Below are 19,529 nucleotides of genomic sequence, written 5' to 3'. Positions count from 1 at the left end.
AAGCCCAGGGGCAGTTCCGCTTCTGTGTTCCGGGCAGCCAAGGTGGGTAACTCCACCTAGATCCCGTCACTTGACCTTGTTGTGGTAACCAAGGTCTCTTCAGTCCTGCTCATGGTGGGGGGGAAGGTACAATCCCGTTTATTCTTCAGTTGCTCTTCCTCTAAGTGTCTGCTTCTCTGTCTCCTCTGTCTGATTCTCTGATCTCTGTCTGCCTCTGCCTTTTATATCTCTCACTTCTAAGCCATGCCTTTTGGTCACACCTTTAATCATGCCCTTAGGTCTTATCTCTAAATCTGATCTCTACACTTCTAAATCAAACTCTTAAGTTACACACCTTTAATCTCATGCACCCAAGGTATCTAAACCTAGATTATCAGAGTGTGCTCAGCTGTTGTAGGCTATTGTAATCCAAGTCTCATGTCAGGGTATATGGCTCAAGATGGCTGCAAAGCTGATAGCCGCTTTCTGCTAAAAGTTGGCCCCCAACAATGTAGACCAAGAACTCATAATTCTCCATCTGCCTCCCAAGTGCTGGGATTAAAGATGTATACCACTGTATCTGGCTCCCAAAACAAAATTTTAATCACTGCATCCAAAATGAATTAGATCTGGCCGGTGGGCTATCAGTCCACAGACTTTCAGTTGAATGGTCTATCGTCCATATGTAAAGGTCAATTTCTTGATTATTCAAAGCTATAATGTACCTGGATTGAACCAGGGATAGAATTCATAGTTCAACATGTATATTTTATTTAGTGTTCTTTCTGACTATCATTCAGAACACTTTGAACTCTATTCAAGTTAGGTCATTTCCAAGAGTTTCTGCTGCATATTTGATTATAAATGAGGTCAAATTCCTATTTTACAGAAACCACTGGTGAATACCCATTCCCGTCTCTCTGTGAGCCTGTAGCCATGGGAACTGCAGCCGACTACACAATAACACCTCCATGAACAAATCCTCAGGGAACAAAGTTCATTTTAATACAGCTGGCCTAACCACAGAAGAATCTGGGGGACTCTCCAGGCTTGGCAGCATTGTGCTGCCTCCTGCCTTCAAGCTGCCTCTGGAGGAGGAGAAAGTGGAACTATCACAGGTAAGGGCTTCTTGGGGGGACAGGGGTGGGGCTTGGGCTTGGGCCAGGCAAGTACAGAGGAGAGAGTAGGAGAGGGACTTTGTGTACCAAGTCCCAGCCTTTAAGAGCTCTCCTGGTCTTTGAGTGTAGAGTCTGAAGCCTAGAAGCAATTCCACATTACCAAGAGTGTCGGCTAGGGAATCCTTATAGGCATCATCCAGCCCTCGAACCAGGAGCAGGGACACCAATGCGTCTCTGTTATTGTTGGTGCTGAAGATTGAACCCAGAGCCTTGATCTGCTAGGCAAGTGTTCTTTTGCTGAGAGCATCCCCAGTTCTATAGTGGCTGCTTAGGCCTGTGTGGTAGGGAAGAACAGAAAGGCTTGAAGCTGAGTGGTGGTTTTCTTGCTCACTAAGTTACTTCTCTGCATCCCTGATAACAGGACCCTCATACTATTCTCCAAAGTCTCCTTGGAACTTTGCCTTCCTCTGAGCACTTAGGTGAGTCCTGGAAATCCTTAGGCCCACCAGACCTCTACCTGTTCCCTTTCTTCTGCTCTGTGGGCCCAACCTAACAATCCAGTTTTAGGACTGTGGCTATTCCTGACTCAAGCCAGCCTAAAGTGCATGGAATCAAAATCATCTTCCATGCTCCTCGTGCAAGGCTGGGCTGGGCTATAGAAGAAAGCAATTACCTAGGACCACCATTTGACTGGAGTCACACTCGGATCTTTGGCCGCCCCTGACATACTATGTACTATGTGAATCTTGTTTACTTGTTTGAGAGAGAGCACACCACCTAGGCCAGGCTGGTCTCTATCATGGTACATAGCTGAGGATGAGATTGAGGCTTTGCTTCTACCTCTCAAGTGCTGAGATTAAAGGCCTGTGCCCATTCCCAGAAAATTACATGTCTGTATATTTCAAGGCAGGGTCCTGTCTATGCTGGGCAAGCACTTTAGTATGGAGCTAGGTCTTCAACCATCCATGTGGCTCTTAACAACACTTCTAATCAAGTTTCTCTGAGCATAGTCCACTGGACCAGGGCCACATGTCATGAAGAGGATCAAGGTCTCTCCAGACCTCCAGCTCCACTCCTTTCTCTTTTTCCCCTGCCATTTGCCCAGGTTCCCACCCTGGCCAAGCCGCCCATTTTAAAACAAACTGCTGAGAAAAACAAGCAAATGGAAATATTCAGTCCCTGCCCCATGCCATATTTAGATAAAAGAGAGAGAAACAAGAAATACAGAGGCTACAAAAGATTCGACAGTTTTATGTTAATCAGTTCTGTCAGGAAGAGGGCTAAAACTCTTCGTCTAGAGGAACAATTTTAAGGACTCCTATTACCCCGTTACTCTCTTCCCTGTCTGTGAGGTGCTGGGATTGAATTCGGGGTTCCCACTGATTAGATTTATGCCTTATCTATGAAGACCTGCCTGTTGCTGAGGAATTGAGTCAATTTTGAGATTAACAGCACCAGGAGACTCTAGGCAATACTTCAAGAAGTCTTTTACAGGGCATCTCTGAAGCTTTTATTCCAAGATAGCTCAGGGGTTAAAAGCAGGTAGAGAAAAACAATAAAAAACCTACAGAGTATCCCTCATCATGGTCACCAGATATGCTCAGGATATCTTGTGTCTTAAAGCAGGCTGTTTGCTTAACACCCTTGAGGGCCCTATGCTACACTCCTTGGACAAATGCTTTCTCCTAAGGGACTAAACAGAGCTCTTTGGGAACAGGGTTCACACAGCAGGATGCTGTAGGAAAGGATGCAGCCTACATGGTGCCACCCAAGACATGACCCCAGCCTGACTTGTCTTCTTTTATTATTAGGTGTTATTTTTGTTTGTCTGTTTTTGAGCCAGGTTCTGTCTCAGCATGTTGGCATAGAATTCACTGTGTAGGAGGGCTGGAGAGATGGCTCAGTGGTTAAGAGCACTGGCTGCTCTTCTAGAGGTCTTGAGTTCAATTCCCAGCAACCACATGGAGGCTCACAACCATTGGATCCGATGCCTTCTTCTAGTGTGTCTGAAGACAGCTGCAGTGTACTCACATACATAAAATAAATAAACATTAAAAAGAAAAGAAAAGAAAAGAAAAACAAATTCAGTGTTGAGAACAATAAGGAGTTTGTCAGCCATGCCTAGGTGGGAGCAAATGGGAACAACTGCTGTGCACAGGTCTGCACAGCTGAAACCACTCCAGGAGGAGCACACACGGCTGCAGCTGCAGAGGGGTAGATAGAGCACCCCGGACCTGCCCAGGGCCCACGAGCCAAACACAGCTGCTGTGAAAACAGCAGGTGCTGACAGGTGCTCAGCAGCAAGGGTTTTTTTTTTTTGTTTGTTTGTTTGTTTGTTTGTTTTGTTTTTTGTTTTTTGTTTTTTCGAGACAGGGTTTCTCTGTGTAGCCCTGGCTGTCCTGGAACTCACTCTGTAGACCAGGCTGGCCTCGAACTCAGAAATCCGCCTGCCTCTGCCTTCCAAGTGCTGGGATTAAAGGCATGTGCCACCACTGCCCGGCATCAGCAGCAAGTTTAGAGTGATCTTCCTGCCTCTGAGAGAATTCCAGAGATGTTTGAGACGATTTCAACAATTCAAACAAGGAGATTGATCCCCTGGCACTGCGGTGCACATCCATAATCCCAAAGACTGAGGCTGGAGAATCACAAGTTCAAGGCTAGCTGAGTGTGGCAGTGAATGTCTGTGGAAACTAGGAGGGTAAGGAGGATAAGACCATCCTTGGTTATGCAAGTTCAAGGCCAGACTGGGTAACAGGAGACTGACTCCAAAAGAGGAGGAGGAAGAGAAGGAGGAGGAAGAAAAAGAAAGTTGGGGACTGACCTGCCTGAATATATAGCAAGACCAGTCTCAGTAGATAGATAAATGGATGGATGGATGGATGGATGGATAGAGGTAAAAGCTGGTAAGGCACACAAAGGCAAAGGAAGTAGAGGAGAGAGATTTGAGAAATATCTGTGAGACAGAAAGTTTGAGACAAAGTTTGGGACTGAGGCAAGAGGAAGCAAGGATGAACCCTAGGTTATGGCTGCATGAGTACAGATAGTAGAGAACCAGAACCGCAGGACAGAGTGGGACAGGGCACACTGTAGATACAGCAGAGCTGAGCCTTGCTCTCTGTATTTGACCTACGGACGTGGTGGAGCTGCCCACAGGGTCTAGAAATTGGATATGTTCCTAAAAGGCTCATGCTTGTGACATTGGATATTGGAGCTCTTAGCATTAGACACCAGGGGATGGTTAAAACTGTGGGTGCAAGTGTACTTGATCAGGGGGAAAGGAAACAGCAGAAAGGAATCTGATTTCTTTTCTTTTTTAAAAGAATTATTTTATCTTTATGAGTAAATTGTAGCTGTATTCAGACACAAGAAGAGGGCATCAAATCCCACTACAGATGGTTGTGAGCCACCATGTGGTTGCTGGGAATTGAACTCAGGACCTCTGGAAGAGCAGTCAGTGCTCTTAACTGCTGAGCCATCTCTCCAGCCCCCTCCATGAGGTATCTTGATTTATCTACCGTCTCTAGCTTCACAGTGGTGACCTCAGTCTTCCCCACCACACTGTGTCTGCATTCTGGGAGTTGGTCTTGGCTATTTTTCCCTCTCTTCCTTTGGTCCCCTTTAACCAACTTCCAATATTACAATTGGGCTGGCTTTTTGTTTGTTTGTTTGTCTTTGTTTTTGGATAAGGTCTCATGCAGCCTATGCTAGCCTCATACTGGCTGTTAGCTGAAGCTAGCCTTGAACTCCTCGTACATATATATGCATACAAACAAACACAAACATACTCACCTCTTACAATACATATCACACACTATACACAAAATCTTAAATGTTGGGAGCCACAGTGAGTGTGTCAGCATTCGCCATTACAAGATGGCGCGGGCATCCTGTCCTCCCACTAGTAAACAACTGACTGCGCAGGTGCAAAAGGCAGAAAGCGCGCCAAAGTCACTGCCCATCCCGGGGCGTAATGTGGGGTGATGAGTGAACAGCCAATCAGAAGTGAACACGCCACTCTAGGGTACATATAGCAGTGCCTTTCCCGGGCTTTGGGTCTTTCCGCTTCTGCTTATACAAGAAGTAAAGCCTTGTTGTAGTAACCACCCGAACATTGCCTCACGTGTCCTTTTTCACGGGCGAAGGGGACACGGAGGGGCTCGGAACACTTAAATGCATACATTAAGTTATTTTTCTCTTCATTTTCCTCCCTTTGATATAGGCTATAGGCTGTCAAAGATATATCCATCCCAGACTTGCCTGAAATTCACTGTATAGGTAGGGTTAGGGTTGGGGTTAGGGTTGGGGTTAGGGTTGGGGTTAGGGTTGAGTTAGGGTTAGGGTTAGGAATATAGTTCAGGATGACCTTGAGCTTCTGATTTCTTGCTTCTATTTCCCAAATCTTAGACTAAAGGAACATACAGTCATACTCGGCTTCATTTTTCTCTTTAAAAAATTTTTTTTATTGGAAGCTGGAGGGATGACTCAACGGTAAAGAGAGCTGGTTGCTCCTCTAGGAGACTGGGGTTCTGTTCCCTGTACCCATGTGGTGGATCACAGCAACAAGGAACTCTAGTTCCTAAGTATCAGACTGTGTTTTGAACTGTGTCATCACAAGGCAGGCACAAGGATGCTTACATACATGGTGGCAAAACATGCACATGAAAATAAAATAAACTTAGTAGAACTCTCTGCTGACTTCATAGTAACCTGGGGTCTCTGTAGTGGTTGTTAGGTTAGCTGCCGATGAACAATCCAGCCTGTTCTTCCAGAGCTCCAATCTAAGCTCCCACAGCTGCCTGGCAAGCCACTCTGGCCTCTCCTCGTTCCTTCTGTCTGAGTCCAGCCTCACAGAGCTTCCTAAATGTCTTCATGTGCCTAGGGATCAGTTCTTACCACAACAGGGAACCGTCCTGTTTAAGGGGCTCTTACAGATCGCTGCCTGGAAGCCCCATACTAATTCCCTTCATAAAATCTCAAAGATTTCATGTTAATCCTTTTCCTCTGTGAAAGAGGGGTGAGAGTTGGGGTGGGGGGACTCCAGGGGAGGGAGGTGGGGGACAAGACTACAGAGCAATTCTGAGCATGGATGGGTGCTCAGAAGAGCCACAGAGGGCTCAGTCAAGTTTGACTGAGAGAGTTCCTGCTTGGGAGACAGGCTGAGTGGAGATACCTTTGGTTACTATTCTTTCTCCTTGTTTCCTCTTTCTGTTTGAAACACACACACACACACACGCACAAAATAAAAAGGTTCACTAGTTTAACTGTTTTTGAATGTATAGCCCAGAGACAACCATCACCCCCATCATTTCCAGCACTTACTTTATCTTCCCAACTTGAAGCAAATTAAGCTTTTCCCCTTCCCCCAACCCCAGGCAAACACTGTTCATTCTACTTTCTGACTCCTTTGGGTATCTGAAATAAGAGAGTACAGAATGTTTGTCTCTTTGTGCCTGGTATTTCTCACTTAAATTCACATTCACAAAACCTCTTCAGGCTCTGGCATGCTGGCCAGCTTCCTTTCTTTTTAAAAAACTTTATGTGTATATGTGTGCATCTGTGTGAATTTACACCATGTGTGTGTGTGGACAGGAGGGGGTGCTTCAGAGGCAGAAGATGCCTCATTTCCTGGAGCTGGAGTTATAGGAGGTTTTAACCCCTCTTCCCCCAGGTGCTGGGTCTTCTGGAAGAGCAGCCATGGCTCTTAACTCTCCATGTTCCCAGCTCTGGGTTCCTTTAAGGCTGAAAGACTTAGTGTTGTATGCAGCTATTCTTGTTTGTCTGTGCATCTGCTGGCAGATGCAGGCTTACTTCTTAGTTTCACTGTTCCTTTTTCGTATCTGTTTGCATGCACTGTGGAAAACAGATTGGCAGCTCCTTGATAAATTAACCATAGAGTTACCAAGTGGTCATGCAATTCCACTGCGAAACACACATCAAATTTGAAAACAGATCCAGGAAATGGATGTAACACATCTGAAACCATAACAAACTTCTAGCCTTTCTAAGACAACTCAGCTGAGCTATTCTGATATCTATGTTGATGTATTTCCCCCGCAACATCAACTGAAGATGGCCAGTAAATGCTGAGCAACAATTCAGGGCTCAACTTAAACAAAGGCTGAGTATACATTGCTCAATAAAAAAGATATACAAAAGGCTAATAGAACATCATTGGTCACTTGGGAATGCAAATTGAGAGCACAATTAAGGGGCTGGCAGATGGGCACTCTTTAGAGCAGGCAGTTCTCGTAAGTATGAGACTAGCCTGGTCTACAGGTACAGACCCTGTCTCAGACAAACCAAAAGTGGCTGGGGAGATAGCATAGAGCACGCAGGTCTGTGCTCAATCCCTGGAACCCACACAAGGTTTCGAGAGGCAGCCCCATCTGTAATCCAATGACTTTCATAGCAAGATGAGAGGCGAAACACAAATCCTTGGAAGCTCATGCTCCAACTACCAGGCATCTGCCACAGCAAACAAAGAGACCCTAAAGGCATGGGCTGACAGCCAAGGTTGCTCTGTGACTTCCACAAGTATGTCCAGACGTGGCTGCACACACACACACACACACACATTATTTGTATGGGTTTTGTTTTGTTGTTTTTGTTGTTGTTTATTTGGGGGGTTGTTGTTCGATTTTTAGTCAGGTAAGCCTGAAATTCACTATGAAATAGTTTTTAAAAGAAGATAGGTATTGACAAGTTTGTGTGTTACATCATCTCACTGCTAAAAACCTTGTGAGGCACAGCCTTCAAGTCATCATGGCAGAATCAAGGCTGCTTCCAGGATGCTCTTGGTCTGGAAAACCGTATTTGGGTGAAGGTCAAATCCTGAAGTTTAATGTTTAAGTAAATAACAGGTTGGTGGGGGGGAGAAAAGAGAGGGCTTTGCCACAATCTGTGGAAAATGCATCCTATCGCCCTGGCACCTTAACCTCAGGGTCTGAGCAGGGGTTTTCTCTCTCTCTCTCTCTCTCTCTCTCTCTCTCTCTCTTTTTTTCCTACATTTGTGTCTTGTTCTTCGGCACAGATCCCTGCTGTTCTCAGGTCTGCACATTTGGCAGAGCCTCCCCACCCCCCAGTAATTCCATGCACAAGTTTCTACTAAATTAGATTTCCGTGAGCCTCAGGAGGACTGAGATTTGATTAAAGGCCTTACATACTCTTTGCCTTTGTAGGGCTTCTTTCTAGTATGGACTATCTGATGTTAACGTGTGTGAAGTGTTGCTAAAGTTATTGTGCAGCCAAGTTACCCTCCCGTGTCAACACAAAGATATGGTATAGCTCATATCAAAGGGAATAAGACACAGTTTATCAGCCATGAAGTGGTGATGCACACCTTTAATGGCACTCAGGAGGTGGAGGGAGGCAGATCTTTCAGTTCAAGGCCAGCTGGGTTTACAGAGTGAGTTCCGGGATAGCCAGGACACAGAGAAACCCTGTCTCAAAATAAAAACAAAAACAAACAAACAAATAACAAAAGAAGAAACAGTTTATCCTTGAGACCAATGTAAGAACTGTTTGGCCCAGAAATGCAGATCTGGGTTGCCCCCATATCATGTTCCAATATAGTAACAATTTGATGAAGTTTTTATAGTTACAGAATAAGAGGAAGGAGTTTAAGCTTGTTACATTTATTTAGTGCACGTGAGTGCATGTGGGTGGGAGAATTGTTTGTGGGGTTCTCTCTGCCAACAGTGGTGGGGATAGCACCTCAAGTCAGTGGGCTGGCAGTCCTCACTTTCTCCTGCTTAGCATCTCACAGGCCTCAGGGCACTTTTCACATCCATGTGTGGAAACAGGAGGTAGGCAGGGTTGTAGAAAATCTCTGCCGGGTGGTGGTGGCTCACATCGGGAGGCAGAGGCAGGCGGATTTCTGAGTTCGAGGACAGCCTGGTCTACAGAGTGAGTTCCAGGACAGCCGGGGCTACACAGAGAAACCCTGTCTCGAAAAACCAAAAAAAAAAAAAAAAAAAGAAAAAAGAAAAAAGAAAAAAAGAAAAGAAAATACCATCTCTGTTACAGATTTTAGATGTTACCTTTGAGAGTTGGTGGAAGCTGGTTATCTGTTAAGGTAATATATCCCAAAGGTTTTACATGGCAGGCAGAAAGATGTAAGGCCAGTCACAGAGGTGAGCCAATATTGGTTATTAAGGGGACTAAAGATAGCACAAGAGAATTTGCCTGTTGATCTGCAATATTTCAACTCTCCACACTCACAAAATTCCAATTATGTCAATCAGCCAAGCAGAATCTTTAACATAGGGGTGACTTTTTTCTGGAAACATGGGTGCAGACCAGTATTTAGTCTTTGATGCCCACTTGGTAAAGGCTTTGCTGAGTGATTTACTTGCTGGGTTTCTATCCTGTATGGTGAGTTCTTCTGAACTCAGTGTTCACTACTAAATGTATTTGAGAAAGTTCTTTTCCGTTTGTAGGTTAATGAACATTTTATTATAAAAAGGTCTTTTTTGTTTTTCATTTTATTTTTGTGTGTATGAGTGCTTTACCTGCAGGTATGTCTGCGTACTACATGCATGCTGTGCCCTAGAGGCTAGAAGAGGCCGTGGGATTCCTTGGAACTAGAGTTACAAATGTTGGGAGCCACTGTGTGGGTACTGGAAACTGAACCTGGGTCCTCTAAAAGAATAATCAGTGCTTTTAACCACTGAACCATCTCTCCAGTCCCTTTTCTCTTCCCTTATCAATTTTTATTGCATTTAAAATGTTATTTTTATGTGTGTTTTGCCTGCCTGCATGTATCTGTATGCCTGGTGCCTATGGAAGTCAGTAGAGGATGTTAGATCCCCTATAGCTGGGATTATAGATGGTTGTTCACTTTCACGTGGGTGCTAGGAACTAAACCCAGGTCCTCTGGAAGAGCAGCCAGTGTTTGTAACTGCTGAGCCACCTGTCCATTTTGACTACTGTTTTGAGATAGAATCTTGTCCAATAGCCCTGCCTGGCCTGGAAATTGCTATGTAGCCAGGCTGGTCTTGAGTTTGTAACAATTTTTATGTTTCTGCCTGAGTGCTAGGATTTCGGCATGAGCCACCTTGCTTGACCACCACTACAAGACAACTACTACTGTTTCTTCTTCTTTCTTTATGTTTTGGTTTTCCTAGATACTGCCTCCGTCTGGCATAAAAAAAATCAAGTATTTAGCTAAAGTTGGCCTTGAACATCTGCTCTTCCTACCAGCAGCTCCTGTATGCTGGCTGGCATTACATTTCTGTGCCACCATAGCCATATAAAGCAAAAAAAAAAAAAAAAAAAAAAAAAGTTTTCATTAACTGAAATGATTGTTTCTTACCTTTTGTTCTAGTAATCTGCTGTATGTCATGGGCTGATTTTTGTTGTTGCTGGTTTTGAGACAGGGTCTCATGATATAGCCCTGATTGGCCTAGAACTCACTCTGTAGACCAATATGGCTTTGAATTCACAGAGATCATCAGCCTGCCTCTCCCTCCTGAGTGCTGGAATTAAAGGTGTGTGCCATGCCATGAGTTGATTCCTCTGGTTTGAACCTGTATCCCTGGGAAAAATTCCAGATAGCCATGGTTTACAATTTCTTTAATATGCTGTTGTGTTTGTTTCTTTTTTCCTGAGAAACTTTGCATATATACTCTCTTTTCTGTCTCTCCTTCCTTCAGTCCTTCTGTGTGTGTGTGTGTGTGTGTGTGTGTATGGGGGGTGTTGGGTGTGGATAGCCTATGCTAATGAGCCCAGCTTTGGTTCTCATAACCACCTTCTTCTCCTTCTCCTCTTCTTCCCCCTCCCCTCTCCCTCCTCTCTTCCTTCCCCTCCCTCTCTCCCTCTTTCTTCTGCTTTCCTGCTTCTGCTTTGGATGGGTCTCATGTGTCCCAGGTCTTGAGGATGACCTTGAGCACTGGATCCTGGATGGTGCCACACACATTTAATCGCAGCACTCAGGAAGCAAAGGCAGATCTCTGTGAGTTTGAGGTCAGCCTGCTCTGCATAGTGAGTTCTAGGATAGCCAGAACTGCATAGTGAGACCCTGTCTCAAAACAAAGAAACAAACAAGTACCATCCAAAGCTCCTGATCCTCCTGCTTCCAACTCCTGAGTGCTGGGATTGTAGGTTTGTGCCCCATGCACATTCTATGTGCTGCTATGATGTCATTCTGCCAACAGATACACATTCCCAGCCATCTCACTGATTAACAGAAACATTGTTCTGTTTTCTTTCACTTCTTTATCCACGATTTCCTTTATTCCTTCAAGGAATTCATAAGTAGTTGATTTCAAGTTTTTGTTTGGAATACCCTAAGCCCCCAATCCTGTGCTTTCTCAGGTACTTTATTTTATGTGAATGGAATATTTTACTGGTTCTCTGTATGTTTCACATATTTTCACTGAAACCAGGTCACTTCTAATTTTATTACATAGGTAGAAAGAGAATGTGCCCAGGGCAAGGAGGTTCAAGGAGATGCAGACACGGGAGAGGAAAAGTCAAGAGAGACACTCTCTAGGCCCTTTGCAGAGTCCATGTGCTGGAACACCCACGTAACCTATAGAGTTTATTTACAACTGTAGCTTAGCCCTCAATCTCTGCCTCTGCTAGCCCTGAAGACCTGCTGGAGAGGCCAGTTAATATTCTCCCCCAGGACCATCTGAGTGAGCATTATGTATTATACACTCAAGTGTAGGGGGTAGAAGGATATTTCAAGGATGTTTCCCAGGAGCTGGAGAGATGGCTCAGAAATTAAGAGGCCTGGCTGTTCTTCCAGAGGTCCTAGGTTTGATTCCCAGACCTACATGGTGACTAACAATTGTCTGTAACTTCAATGCCAGGGCCCTCAGTTTTCCTTGTGGACTTCTTGGGCACTGCACATACATGGTGCACAGACATACATGCAGACAACACACACACATAAAACAAAAATAAAAATGTTGAAAAGGGACATATGTTCCAAGCTTCTTACTCCTCATCTTTTCCTCCCTGTGTTGTTCGTGGTAGGTTTTGGGGATTTGTTTTGTTTGTTTTGTTTTGGTTTTTTTCTTTTGTTTTTTGTTGTGATTGTTTTGGTTTAGTTGTGTGTGTGTGTGTGTGTGTGTGTGTGTGCGCGCACGTATTATTTGTCTCAGCTATGATCATTTCCTCTAAGTGGCCATGGCTTCTTCTCTTAGCTTGTAATGTTTTCTAGGAACACCCCATGTCTAGCTGTTCTCCTTCCCTTGAAAGACTCTGAGTCAGGTGAGACAAAGGCAGTCAGCCATGTAAGGTGACCCCTGTGGATAACCTTTGTCTGGGAGGTGGAGGCAGGAGGATTAGGAGGTGTTTGTTTGTTTGTTTGTTGTTATTGTTATTGGTTTTTTGTTGTTGTTGGTTTTTTTTGTTTTGTTTTGTTTTTTTGGTTTTTCCGAGACAGGGTTTCTCTGTGTAGCCCTGGCTGTCCTGGAACTCACTGTAGACCAGGCTGGCCTCAAACTCAGAGAAATTCACCTGTCTCTGCCTCTCAAGTGCTGGGATTAAAGGCGTGTGCCACCACTGCCAGGCTGGATCAGGAGTTTAAGGTCATCTTCAGCTACATTGTGAGCAGGCTTAGACTACGTGAGGTCCTGTCTCAGTAGGACAAACCATGAGGAGGCACTCTGGAGGCAGAGTCAGGTAGATCTCTGTGAATTAGAGACCAGCCTGGTCTACAGAGGAGTCCCAAGCCAACCAGAGCTACACAGTGAGACACTGTCTCAAAAAGCAATCGAACCAACAGGATGAGGGACTGTGAGATGGCTCGGTGTATACAGGCGCATTGTCAAAATGTGACTAGAAGGAGATCCCGGTGGTCCACACAGAAGAAAGAGAGATCAACTTCTGATGTTCATTTGCATGCCCAAGCCAAGGCTCACAAAATAAACACTGTAAGGGTGTGGGGATTGGGAAGATGACTCAGCAGTTGAGATCAAGTACTGCCATTGGAGAGGAACCAAGTTCAGTTCCCAGCACCTGCACTGGGTGGCTCACAGCTGCCTGTAACTCCATCTCCAGGGGGACTGGACAACCTTGTGTGCTGTGGGCACCAGCACTCATGTATACATACACACAATACATACACACATACACATGAGTAGAGAAACAAATTAACAAAACAAACAAAAAGTCAAAGAAGTAAAAAGCAAAGTGTCAGTGCCTTGTGAGGAGCTTTGCTGTAAACTTCCAGAGCTCTGCTGTGTTCTCTGGGCAGAGCTGGGCAAAGCCAGGCTCTGGATGGTTCCCACTCTGCTTGTTGCACTGTCAGACCATCAGCTCTGATCTGAGCACTAAGTATTGACAAGAGGGGGGGACACTGAAGTCAAGGATCCAGCTACCATGCTCAGCCTTGGGACCCCCGCATGCAGGTTGATGCATGCCACACAGCACACATCCCCAAACTGTTAAGTGAATGCAGATTTTCAATAGCTGTTTAAAATACTTTTTTTCAGATTTATTTATTTTTATTTTATACGTATGAGTGTTTTGCCTGCATGAGTATATGTGTATCATGTACATGCCTGGTGCCCATGGAGTCCAGAAAAAGGCTTCAGATTCCCTGAACTTGAGTTACAATAGGTTTGAGCCACTATGTGGGTGCTGGGAACCAAATCCAAGTCCTTTGCAAGAGCAGCAAATGCTTTCAACCATTGAACCATCTCTCTAGCCACCATCGCTTGCTTTTGTCTTTTTAAAAATCTCATATAGCTGGGCAGTGGTGGCGCACGCCTTTAATCCCAGCACTTGGGAGGCAGAGGCAGGCGGATTTCTGAGTTCGAGGCCAGCCTGGTCTACAGAGTGAGTTCTAGGACAGCCAGAGCTACACAGAGAAACCCTGTCTCGAAAAAAAAATCTCATATAGGTGCATTTATATGCTACTGTCATGTGCATCTCACATCAGTGGAATCATACATTAGTCTTACACATCCCATATAGGTGGACTCATGTCTACTGTCTTGAATATTTCATATAGGTGGAATAATATGTCTTGTGCATATATGGAGTCATTCATTATTGTCTTATGCATCTCGGGTTGGTGAAATCATAAGCAATTATTCTTTATACCACATAATGGTGGGAAAATATGTTACTATCTTGTCTAGCTCTTATAAGTGGATCATTTCAAGATCGACTTATGCATCACATTTAAGTGTGATCAGACACTAGTGCCTCATGAACCTGATATAAAAGGGATCCTTTGCCGTCATCTTCTGCACCTCATTTGGTGGAATCATGTGTTACTGTCTTGTACATTTTATAACACTGGAATCTTGCACTATTATCTTGTGCATATCATGTTGGTGGAATCATATGATATTGTCTTATGAACTTCAAAGAGGTAGAGTAATTAACCACTATCTTATGTATCATACATATTTTGAATCACTTGCTATTTTGTTGTGTATCTTGTATCATGGGAACCGTATGCTATTGTCCTGTGCATCTCATATGAGTCAAATCATATGACCCTGTCTTGTTCATCTCCTGAATCCTTCCTAGTTTTGTGCAAGATAGGTCTATAGAATCAAATGCTATTGATTCATTCATCTCATAGTGACACAGAGATAGCATCAAACACTATTGTCTTGTGGTCTTATATAGGGTATGCCATTCACTATTGTCCTGTGCATCTCATATAGGTGGAATAATTTTCTATTTAGTCTTCTTCATCTCATACATGTGAAATCATGTACTATGGTCTTGTGCAATTCAGTCAATAAAATCATACACTTCTGTTGCGGTAAATCTCTTGCCCATAGGGAGTCCATAGAATAACGACACAAGTCAATAAGTATCAAATGAATGCTGCATGCCTAGATTGGGCAGATTTACCATTAAACTACACTATTCCCCGGCTATGAGAGCTCTTAACAACTTGCAGTTTCCTAGGTCAAGGCCTTCTTCATCTTCTCTCTCTCCACCAACTGCCCTCTAACTTCGACCAACTGCCCACTCCGCCGCTTCTCTCTTTCCTCTGGCTCTATTTTGTTGTGCTATCTCCCTCGCCTCATCTCTCCACCATGCAACCCATTGTAAATTTGCGGCAGGTTCTAATATAGCTCTTGCCATATCTTTCCAGTCTTGGGGGATTATTCTATTTTTAATAGCCCAAGAAGTCAGAATTTGTTTAACAAATGGTGAGTGCATACCAAAATTAGTGACACTCTCCTTAAATTTTCTCAGATCTAACACATCCACAGGTTGCCATTCAAATTTCTCATAACCCTGTGGGTAAACAACATTTGGAGGTCTTTGTTGTACTGTAACCGGATAGACCAAGGTGTGTTTTCTAATAACTCTTGGTTGACTTTCTTTATTTACTTCTGTCTTAACCTCAGTATTTTCCTCAGCTGAAAATTTAAATTCCTCCCTTAAGGTTTGTATACATGCTTCATATGTTTTTTTATATTGTAATTGTTTCCATTCCTCATTATTTTCTATCTGTTTCTCCATCTGATCTGTGAGCTGTTGCATGCTCTGTTTGATCATCTTTTCTAGCTCCTGTCTCCCAGTTTCATTTTCATCTTTCTGTCTCTTATTCTGATCTATAATTTCTTGTGTCTTCAATTCATTATTTTTTATCTGTTTCTCCATCTGATCTATTAACTGCTCTATCTTCTGTTCAATTATCCTTTTAATCTCCTGTCTCCCACTTTCATTTTCATCTTTTTGTTCCTGTAACTTCTGTTCTAAGCCCTGCTTCCATTCCTCATTATTTTCTATCTGTTTCCAAATTTCATCTCTATCCTGTACCAAAAGTTCTATTGTTTCTTGTAATCTCTTTTCCAAGGCAAAGAATTTTTTATCTAGAGCTTTGTCTTTTGAGAAGACATAGTATATCAAAAAAATAAATATAGCAATACTGATAAATAATAAAGTGTTCCCTAAGTTGATTTCTGTCAAACCATTTGAAATATCATCATATAAAGCCCAAAAGATATCCATTGTTTTTGTCATCTTTATCAAAATATGTTTTTTTTTATATTAAAAATTTATCTGGTTTGGAGCCCTCAATTCACTGTTTCTACCTGAAAACTACCTCGCAGGCAGTTGTGTTCTAGGATCACCAGTCCCTCGTTACAATTCGTTACTCTAACCTTTCTATTTATCTGTTTGGCTCTCTTGACTCAGAGCAGCCTGCAATTTACTCCTCGCAACCTTAAAACCTTTTACATCTATTTATCTGTGTCTATTCACTTTTTTTTTAATTTAATTTTTTTAATTTAAATGACCTACTGGTCTGGCTACAATAACTTTTGTTTCACTGTTGAATTTTCGGAAGACCCTTCTTTCAGTTTTCACAGGGCAGTGAGCAAGCCCAGCTGTAAGCTGAGTGCTGCTCCTGACCTTGGCCGTTGGGGAAGTTTTTGTACTTTGTAACTTTTCTTTTGTTCTTTTGTCTCAAGTTAGTTGAGTTCTAAATAATACGTTGGGCGCCAATTTGTTGCGGTAAATCTTTTGCCCATAGGGAGTCCATAGAATAACGACACAAGTCAATAAGTATCAAATGAATGCTGCATGCCTAGATTGGGCAGATTTACCATTACACTTCTGCCTTGTGTAGATCAAATAATTTGAATCATTTGCTACAGTCTTGTGAATCTCACATAGTTGAAATAAGTTGCTATTGTCTTTTGGCTCCCCCCACCCCCACCCACCCCTCAGATAGGTTATCTGTGTAGTCCTGACTGTCCTGGAACTCACTCTGTAGACCAGGCTTGCCTCCAACTCAGAGATCTGCCTGCCTCTCTCTGCCTCTCTGCCTCTCTCTGCCTCTCTGCCTCTCTGCCTCTCTGCCTCTCTGCCTCTCTGCCTCCTCTCTGCCTCTCTGCCTCTCTGCCTCTCTGCCTCTCTGCCTCTCTGCCTCCTCTCTGCCTCTCTGCCTCTCTGCCTCTGCCTCTGCCTCTGCCTCTGCCTCTGCCTCTGCCTCTGCCTCTGCCTCTGCCTCTGCCTCTGCCTCTGCCTCTGCCTCTGCCTCTGCCTCTGCCTCTGCCTCTCCAGTGCTGAGATTAGAGGCATGTATTATCACTACCACCAGTATTGGTTCGGGGGTCATATACAGATGGCATCTTATGCTCTTGTCTTGGTATCAGTTGCTATCTTGAGCAGCTCAAAAAGTAGAATCATTCACTATAGGGCTGGTTATCTCACACAAGTGGAGCCATACATTATTATCCTGTGCATCTCCTGTCAGTGGAATCATACACTATATTCTTGTGTCTCTCATAGAATGGAATCATTCATGTCTTAAATATCTCATATACATGCTATCCTCTTGTGTATCTTATACAGAATGAATTATTTCTTATTGTCTTAAACATCTCATGTTGGTAGAATCATATACTCTCATTTTTCTTCATCTAGTGGTATGCAATCATCTTGTGCTACATTTAGCTGGAATCATTCTATCTCTCTGTGCATATAATCTAGTGGAATCCCGTTATTATCTTGTACATCTTGTAGAGGTGGAACCATTCACTTACTATCTGGTGACTCTCATGTTGGAAGGATCACACACTATTGTCTTGTGCATCTCATAGAGGGGACCCATAAGCTAATGTTTTGTGTATCACACATCAGTGGGATCATTCACTGTGTTCTTGTGTGCCTCATATAAGTGATATCATTTACATTTGTCTTTTGCATCACACATATACTGTTGGGGTAATTTGCTATTATCTTGCTTATCTCGTATAGATGCATTTAGATGCTATTGTCTCATGCATCTCATGGGACATGCATCTCAGTGGAATCGTATACTGTTATCTTATACATTCCACAAAGTTGGAAGTATATGCTATTGTTTTATGCATATTATATATGTGGAATAATTTGCTTAATGTCTTGTGCATCTCAAGTTGGTGTTATCATAAGCAATTATCTTTCACATCCCATATTAGTGGAGTCATATGCTATCATCTTGTCTGGCTTATATATGTGGAATCCTTCACTATTGTGTGATTTATAATGCACAGGTGGAATCACACACTATTTTCTTGTGACTATTGTGATGATGGACTTATATGTTATTGCCTTGAGGATCTCTTATATTTTTGGTTGTGAGCCTAGCCTTTAACGGCAGAGCCATCTCTCCAGCCCTATTGTCTTGAGGATCTCATGTAAGAGGAATCATCTTGTATAGATATTTGCTATTGTCTTGTACATATCATACAGTTCGAATAATATGCTATTGTCTTGAGGGTCTCATGTAAGTGGAATCCCATGTCATTGTCTTCTGCACCTCAGGTTGGTGTCACACACTTTTGTGTTGTGCACTACCTGTAGTTGGAATCATACACTGCTGTCTTGTATATCTCATAGAGTTAGAATCATTCTCTTGTTTATCTTATGCATCACATACAGGAGAATCATTTGCTATTGTCCTGTACATACCATGTTGGTGGGATCATATGCTGTTACGTCATGTATCTCATAGATGTGGGATCATATACTATTGTCTTGTTTGTTTCATATACATGGAATCATTTGCTGCTCTCTTTTGGTAACTGATACATTTTACATTTCACTCAGCATAAAATGCCCCAATAATGTAGCCAAAGATGGTGTCCTTTTAAATTCCTTGTCCTGCTGCCTCTACTTCATGGATGCTAGGATCACAGGCATGGGATACCATACATGGCTACCCTTCCACTTCAGAGTTGAGTAATATTCTCTCATCTGTTGAGTGAACCACATTTGGATTAGCCAGCTTCCATTCTAGGGATGTTTCCACTTTTGACTCTTGTGAATAATCTTGCTAGGAATATGGGTGTACAAATGTCTCACGGAGACATTGTTTCAAATTTGGGGAGTAATTTTATATCCAGAAGTAGAATTGTAACCACATGGTAATACCATTTCTGTTATTTTTCCTTTTTAGGAAAAGCCAAATTCTTTCCCTTAACAGTTATACCATTTTATGTTCCTACCAACAACATTCAGCTGAAGTTTCAATCTGTCCACATATTTACTAATGCTTCCTATTTTCTGATCTCTTGTTGGTAGCTATACTAATGAATATGAATGATACCTCATTTTGCTTATATATACATATATATATACATATATACATGTGTATATATATACATATATACATGTGTATATATATACATATATACATGTGTATATATATACATACACACACATATATACATATATATACATATATACATGTGTATATATACGTATATATATACACATATACATCTTTTGAGAACTGTTCTGAACTAAAACTGGTGGTACAAATGTCCTTCTTTAGAGAACCATGTTCCACCTCTTTAATCGCAGCACACAGGAGGCAGAAGATGGTGGATCTCTGTGTTCAAAGACAAATAAGTGGTCTTCATAAGTGAGTTCCATGTCATCTGCACCTCCCCCAAACCAAACCAAATGCCCTCCTTTAAAGGGGACAACCTTATCCCCAGGACAACATGATTATTA

At 42.9% G+C, this 19,529-nt stretch overlaps 1 protein-coding gene across 4 annotated transcripts in view; it reads left to right on the top strand.

The window, feature by feature from the left end:
* The first annotated feature begins 938 nt into the window (after nt 1-938).
* Nucleotides 939-19,529, top strand: part of Tmem219 (transmembrane protein 219) — a 31,790-nt gene continuing 13,199 nt past the window's right edge. For 2 of the 4 annotated variants that reach the window (XM_076942767.1, XM_076942761.1), the window contains exons 1-2: nt 994-1,097; nt 1,519-1,576. The gene's annotated coding sequence lies outside the window, so the exon portion shown is untranslated. Of the gene's footprint in view, nt 1,098-1,518; nt 1,577-19,529 lie in introns of all 4 variants that reach the window. The other 2 variants (XM_034521019.2, XM_034521012.2) reach the window with 1 other exon arrangement.

This window comes from Arvicanthis niloticus, chromosome 1 (assembly GCF_011762505.2).
Source record: "Arvicanthis niloticus isolate mArvNil1 chromosome 1, mArvNil1.pat.X, whole genome shotgun sequence".
NCBI classification, from domain to species: domain Eukaryota; kingdom Metazoa; phylum Chordata; class Mammalia; order Rodentia; family Muridae; genus Arvicanthis; species Arvicanthis niloticus.
Note: the sequence above shows the minus strand (reverse complement) of the source record. Positions and strands in the feature narration are given on the sequence as shown.